Source organism: Macaca thibetana, chromosome 17 (genome assembly GCF_024542745.1).
Source record: "Macaca thibetana thibetana isolate TM-01 chromosome 17, ASM2454274v1, whole genome shotgun sequence".
In the NCBI taxonomy this organism is placed as follows: domain Eukaryota; kingdom Metazoa; phylum Chordata; class Mammalia; order Primates; family Cercopithecidae; genus Macaca; species Macaca thibetana.
In genome coordinates this window covers 24,334,293-24,342,157 of record NC_065594.1, presented here as the reverse complement: position 1 = coordinate 24,342,157, position 7,865 = coordinate 24,334,293, and positions in this window count along the sequence as shown.

Below are 7,865 nucleotides of genomic sequence, written 5' to 3'. Positions count from 1 at the left end.
TGAAGGTGGCTGTGTTCCAATAAAACTTTATTTACAAAAACAGGCATAGTCTGGATTTGTCCCATGGGCTATGGTTTGTCAACTCTGCGTTAGAACTTACAGCAATTAACGTTCAAACAGATGCAACAGGATAATCAATTGTAGGAAATGGTAGAAGGAATTTATTTAAGGGGACGTTTGGATAGCAAGGCCCTGAATAACAAAAAAAGTAATAGAGAAAATACCTTCATGAGGTTATTCCTAGGGTTCTTTTTCACTCTGAAATTCCCTAAAGGTTTAAGGATTGGGTGAAGTAACTACAAATTATAAAGGCATTCTGGGCTTTTTCCCAAATATAAGAATAAAGTCAGAGTACTGTGGAAACTTAATCTATGTATTTGTATTCAAGATTCTACAAGAGTAGAGCAGGCTACAGAATCTTACTCATATGGTAGCACGTAGGTTCCCTGAAATCAATGATAAAAGAGGCTTTGAGGCCGGGCGCGGTGGCTCAAGCCTGTAATCCCAGCACTTTGGGAGGCCGAGAAGGGCGGATCACGAGGTCAGGAGATCGAGACCATCCTGGCTGACACAGTGAAACCCCGTCTCTACTAAAAAATACAAAAAAAAAACTAGCCAGGCGAGGTGGCGGGCGCCTGTAGTCCCAGCTACTTGGGAGGCTGAGGCAGGAGAATGGCGTGAACCCGGGAGGCGGAGCTTGCAGTGAGCCACGATCACGCCACTGCACTCCAGCCTGGGCGGCAGAGCGAGACTCTGTCTCAAAAAAAAAAAAAAAAAAAAAAAAAAGAGGCTTTGAGTCTGATGGCCCAGGACCTGTCCCTAACATCCAGATGAAGTTATCATAGCAACGAGGAGGAAGGCATCATAGCAACGAGGAGGAAGGCATTGCTGGGGAATCCTGCAAGTAAATTTCCTGAGACAGAAGACAGTCAAAATGTCAGGGCTCTGTCTCGGGAAATCCAATTCATGATAAGAGATAAACACTTTGGAATATGATACTATGTGGTGAGATGACAGGCATGGAGATGTCCTCTTTTAAAAGAAAAGTTTATGACTTACAGTTTCCAAGAGGAAGGGGCATGTCACACCATGTGGGGCCACACAGGGAAGAACGAGGCCAATCAGGAAGCAGAAGGATGAGGAAAAAGCATGGGCGAAACCTTTACTGTTGTTTTCACAGAAGGCATGGGTGAAAGAGTTAGCAGCCGGGCAGGCTGAGGATTGGATAGTTTCAATAACTTTGGCAGGCTCTAAGCTATGGGGTGAGCTCTATTTTTCTGGTTCCTGGCCCTGAGGCGATTTAGGGCAGGGGGACAGCCTGCAGGAGCAGATAAAGTAAAGATGGTGAGGGTGTGAACTCAGAATTGGTTGGTTTGCATACTAAATACATGCTCTCAGGTAAACTGTTTGCTCACTCTAGCAATCAGCTAACCCTGGGATGGGCAGTATGCCCTCTAGGTCTGCAAGGCCCCAAGATGTCAAAGCCTCATAAAATATGGAAAATAAAATAAATGATTAATATACCCAACCCCTCAAAAATTTTGTTCTAAGAATGTGGACAAAAGAAGCAATATCCCAAAAGAGCTTAATCTCTTGGAGGTCTTGTGGGCTGAAAGAACTGTGATCTTTGTAGAAATCTCTTCCTTCACACTCACGTGGAAATAGAGGCCCAAACTAAGGCAGTAGGAGCAAAAAAAGAACTTAAAGAAAGAAAGCAGCCTTTCAAGAGGACAGCAGTTCATAAGGCAATGTTGGTAAGCATATGTGAATGGTGCCTCTGGATTGTACAGTGCACTATCTGCACAACTGTGTACAGTAGTCCTGAGTCTGAGTGCCCAGGACACACAAGAAAGGGAGGTTATATCAGTCAAGGTTTTTAGTTACAAACAACAAAATCTACTTTAGCTAGTTCAATCAGAAAATATTAGGTCATTTATAGCATTGGGGCTCAGAAAACAGTACCCCAATATATGGTGCTCTGACATGCCAAGCACTCGGAATTAAAGAAAATTGGAAGGTCTTAGAAGCTGCTTCAGAATTAGTCTCTTATCTTGTTTTTCCCCCAAGGGTAGGGAAGGGATCTCTCTCTCTCTCTCTCTGTCTTTCTCTGAAGTTTTGTTATTTGACTGAGGGAAGTTTTTCCAAAAGAAATACAATTGTCTTTAATCCCTGCCTGAAATCTTATTAACCAGGGAGAATTAATCACCAAAGATGAAAACAAAGGTCATCACCACACCCCTGCCCAGACAGACTTTTAATCTATTCTTGTGAGGGATAGTACCTGAGAGATTTTATCTTCATTGTAAGACAACCTTTGTTCCCAGTGCAGTTCTGCCCCTCACCTTCCCACAACTTGTCACCACCTCCCCACTAGCCCAGAAGAACTTTGTCCCAGGCTATTATTTGTTTTTCAGGCCTATCTTATCCCCTGGAGACTATTCACTCTTCCTCTAAAATTGCCTACACTCCCCACTTCCCTCTCCCCTAGGAAGCAGGCATGTAAGCTTTAATCTGGCCCTTCTTTGAGTTTCATATTTTGTGTGACTCCCATGTGTTTGCATATTAATAAATTTGTATGCTTTTTCTCCTGTTAATCTGCCTATTGTCAGTTTATGTCAACAGACTCAATTATCCAACCTTCAGAGGATGGAGAGAAAGTTCCCTTTGCTGTGACCACAGAAAGGCTAGAGAGTGACAGCCAGGGGCAAAGCAGCCAGAGGAAACACCCAGCTATAGCACAGAGCTATTCTAGCAGAAATGCCACTGCTGCTGCTTTCTGCTGCTTGGCACCTTGATGCGAGAGACTGAACTCTAGGGGCAGAAACTCTACCCCAGCTGCCCCAGAAGAACCAGCTACGCCTGCCAGAAGATTAAGTCTCTAAATCATGTGAGGATTCTTAAATGCCAGGGAAACTGGGGAATATGGATGTCAGCCTTTAGGCACTCTAGCTCAGGCAGGCAAATTAAAAGGGCACTGGAACCTGGGTTAAGTGAGCCAATTATGCTATCTGTCACAGTAAAATATTAGAAACTTGGAGTTTCAGGAATAAAACTGGGGATTAGAGGCAACTACCACTGGGAGTTTTACCTGAGTACTTGACTGTCCTCATGCCAGCATGAGCTGGGGAACAAAGGCTGAAGCACCTGAAGTAAGAAGCACCTGAACTCTTTAAGTAGACAGCCTTTTGCCCATAGACACATTCCCGAAACAATGAACTAAATCACATGCTAAGTGCCACATATAATATTTATCACTTTAAGAATCCCATTGTGAATTCTTTTGCAAAGTGAATAACCATTCTCCTATATTTCTTTCCTGTGAAACTGGATTTAATATATTGAACTTTCTTAAATCAAGGTATACTGTCCCACTGGAGCCTTTTAAAAGAACAGAACATCAAAAATCTCATGACAGGAGGCTATAAAAAGTCACAGTTTTGACATAACAGGCATCACATAACTGCACATGGAAACTGACAACTGTCGATGCCATTGTTCAATTTCCAGCCTTCCAAATTAAGAGCTGGAACTCATCTGTTTGAACATAGAAGGAGAGAGCTGCGTGATCCTCATACCTGGCCATGCCTGCAGAGTAGCTAAAGCCCTCAAAGGATCAACTCAAATGTAGATCATGGGCCCCACATTCACATGTGTACTATAAATACTCACCATGGTGCCACTGGTTGGGAGGAATGGGTAATCAATGCACTTATAAAAAGCAGCAGGCAGATGGTAATTAACACCTCACACCTTCCTTCCCCAACATGCAAATTGTTACAGTGGCAGCAGCACAGAGAGGGGTGTTGGGCTTCATGGCCAAGCTTTTGCTCTTATTTATTACCTTAAATTTTTTTTTTTTTGCCCAGAGAGCTGGAGGCCAAAGCAGCACATTATGAAAGATTTCTCTGCCTGCTCACTCAAATCTCAGCTCATAATGGAAGTTGGTTCTCGTTAATAGATTCATGTACTCCTTCCCCAGTGCCTTGTCAAATAATAGCACAGTCAAAGCCATAGCAGAGTCCACACTCGCACATCTCATAAGCCCAACAGGAGGAGGGGGCTTGTTTATTGCACTGTCTGGAGCAGAATCAAATTATTTATGGACCATTTAGATGCAAATGTATCACTCATTTAGCAAACATGCTGCATATGCAGACAATTTAGCCAAACAATGGATCTATAAGGACATCCCCGCTAATCTCTGAGTATCAACTGTGCCTTTTCAAAGGGGATTTGGATTTTCTGTGAAGTGATCAAACTTGACAAGTAATTTCTACCTAACGTTTAGGCTAGCCTCTTCTCTCTTCACCATCTGCAGGTGAAAAATCCTATTTTCTGCTAGTGACGAGGTAATGCAAAAGGCTACAGATGCAGGTTAAGGAAGAGAAAGAGATTTCGTGCCCACAACTATGTTGCCACAGAAAATAAAACCATTCTGAAGGATCTATTCTGTTTGGTTGCTTTGAAATTACAAAACATTTTCATTCAACACACGCCCCAACCCCCAACCCATTTATGCTTCCTGAGCTATTGCAGGAGAGGAAGCTGTGAATAAATCTAAGCCATCTTTGCACAAAGAGAGTGATCTTGCACACCCACTCAGAAGAACGTCTGAGTCTCTGCCTGGGAATTATAAAAAAGCCTCGACTGCTCCAGCAACTCTCGGGATCAATGAAAACCATATTAGGGAAAGAGACACCAAATTTGAAAACTCCACTAGTCCTGGAGTTTATTATCAAAATGTCAGCCTGATTCAGTTGTGCTAAACAATTTGGTGAATAGGAGAAAGGTAACATAATAAGCACAGCAAGTCAGGGAGGTAAAATGGGATTAGGTGAATTTTTCTGCTGCGGGCTGGGAAAGAGGGGCAGAGGGGCTGTGCCGCCTGAATGAGGTCTGGGGATCAGGCTCTAAATATTTTAATTTCACAACTAAAACCTACATGCATTGCTGCCTGGTGCCCATGAGTAATCTTTTTAAAAAATCACATTGTCCTTTTCCCATGTCTAAATGGAGAAATGGTAACCTGTGATTTGTCCGTCACCTCCTCAAGGAGATTTAGCCCAACAGAAAACTCCAATTGTTACCAGGGGGTCCTTGCTCCCAGAGCTCCCAAGATGGCGGCTGCTGCTTCCAAGATGGTGGCAAGCCTCGTGTTCTCTGACTTGGGGTTCTTGGCCTCACATATTCCAAGGAATGGAATCTTGGGCCATGCAGTGAGTGTTATAGCTCTATTAGAAGCCGTGGGTCACAGGAAAGAACCATGGAACCCAGTGACCAGTGTTCAGCTAGATTAGGATGAACCCAGGCACTTAGCCATGCAGGAACAATGGCAAGCCTTTACCCCCATCGGGAGCGGCAATGGGCACCTCACTGGATCAGGAGCACAGCGGACACCCTGCCGGATCTGGAGGGATGGAAGTCAGAGGCAGGTCTGCGACTGCTGCAAACAGCAGTGGTGGACGGCAAGTGAAAGCTCAGTTCCAGCCGTAACAAGCATGGACCAGAAGAGTGCAGTTGCAAGATTTAATAGAGTGAAAACAGAGCTCCCATACAAAGGGAGGGGACCCAAAGGGGTTGCCGGCACTTTGGGTTTATATCCTGATAGAATGCCTGGGTGTAAATCCCGATCATTGTCTGTCCCGCTGTGCTCTCAGGCAATAGATGATTGGCTATTTCTTTATCTCCTGTTTTTCACTAATTAGCATTTTAGTGAGCTCTCTTTACTATCTGATTGGTGGGTATGAGCTAAGTTGCAAACTCCATGTTTAAAGGTGGAAGTGGTCACCTTCCCAGCTAGGCTTAGGAATTCTTAGTCGGCCTAGGAAATCCAGCTAATCCTGGCTATTGCAATGACCACAGGTGATCCTTTGGCCTGGTCATTGGAAAACAATAATCACATTTCCAACACATTCTCTAAGTTACCTCTTGTTTTACTGAAAGGCCAACCCAACGCGTGGATTCAACTGACAAGTGACAAAGTGCCCGTGGCGTGATCCAGGAGCGCTTGGCTAGGTGCCTCTTAAACTTCCTAAGAAAACAACAAAACCTTCATATGGTTTTCTATTAATTCAACAGATTTTGTAACTAGAACTCATGTCAAATGCATTGTAATTCATCCGCATCTACCCTACTCTATATCCCCATTAGTCTCCCTCCCCCTGCTCCCACCACACACACACACAGTACCCACACTCATTTTCTACTCTCCAGTCCTTACAAGGAAATCTAAGGAAATCCAGAGCCTGAGGAAATCCAGAGCCTGATGGTAGTTAAAGCGGTGAAAATAGATTTTACTGAAGAACAATTACAGTAGAAGAAAAAAGACCTCAGTATAGAACTGGTCTCAATTCTGAATACAGCCATGGCACGTGGGAATTTACAGCCAAGGAGCAGAGTGGGGAGGGGGGTGGTAGATAGAAAATTACTAAGAGGAGACAGCAAGGCAGGGGAATTCTTGCCAAACTGACCTAACAGGGGCCAGGCGCGGTGGCTCGCTCCTGTAATCCCAGCACTTTGGGAGGTCAAGGCAGGTGGATCATTTGGGACCAGGAATTTGAGACCAGCCTGGGCAAAATGGCAAAACCATGTCTCTACAAAAATTCACAACTTAGCCAGTTGTGGTGGTGTGTGCCTGTAGTCCTAGCTGCTTGGGGGGCTGATGTGAGAGGAAGGATCATTTGAGCCTGGGAGGTGGAGGCTGCAGTGAGCAGTGATTGGACCACTGTATTCCAGCCTGGGTGACAGAGCAAGATCTTATCTCAAAAGATAAATAAACTGACCTAACAGGATTCTTGCTCAAGGCAGGCCAGGTGGATCAGGTGCATCCCTAGGGGATGAGGAATTTGACCAGATATTGAGGGTGATCAAATATCAAGGGTGAAGAGTTCTTCCTAAACTGACTTAGGAGGATTCTTGCTAAAACTGGGTGATGCAGGCCCCACAAGGACAGTCACTGAAGCCTGCAGTTGAAGCCTTGTTGAGACAAGACCTTAGAGAGCCTAACACAGGTTAGGTCAAGGAGGAAGTCTGTTACCGCAATCCTGGTTGTAAAAACCTGCTGCTTGTACTTCATTAATGTAAGGTTTTCTCTTTGTGTGTTCTAGCTTCATTCTTCACAACTCCACTTTCTCAGCTTTTTCAAAGTCCTGAGCTACCATATTTCTTTGTTGTTAAATGTCAGTGGACTCATCTCAGTCTTCGTTTTCCTCAAGCTCTCTGCCACATTGGATGCTGTGGGAGCTCATGGGTTTCCAGGAAGTTCCTGAGCGCTACACAGAGAGACCCACTGGGCAGCTTGAACCCAATAACCTGAACCAACGTTTACCTGCATGCTCTCACTGGCATTAGGGCCTCCCCACCTAACCCTCCACTCTCGAGCTCCCTGCTCTGGGGAGGCCACGCTTTCCTCTCTGCATCTTAAACCCCTCCTGCTTTCTCACCTCGCCTTCAGGGCACCTGGTGTCCCCTTCATTCTCTCCGTCTTTGCTTCTCCACATTTCAGACTTGTCAACATTTCAGAAAAACCACATCGTACATGGCGATGTCTCTCAAGGTATTTGAAATGCCACATAAAATATCCTACATTATATCACGTTGTATTTGCAGTTGTCACCCTTATGATGATTTTAGTGTGGGTGAAAATATCTGACTACTTCACATTGAAATGCATACTTTGTTATTGTAAATAGCTTTCTTTCTGCTTCTTCTGTATATTGCACTTATAATTTCTGAATATTACACTTATAATTTCTGAAATTATTAAGAGTAGGCTCATTATACTATTTGTAAAATTTATTTCAGATGGGTTGATAATACTGCTCTCTTTTATACCTTGTGCTAATCTTTCTTTTCCAGACCCACTC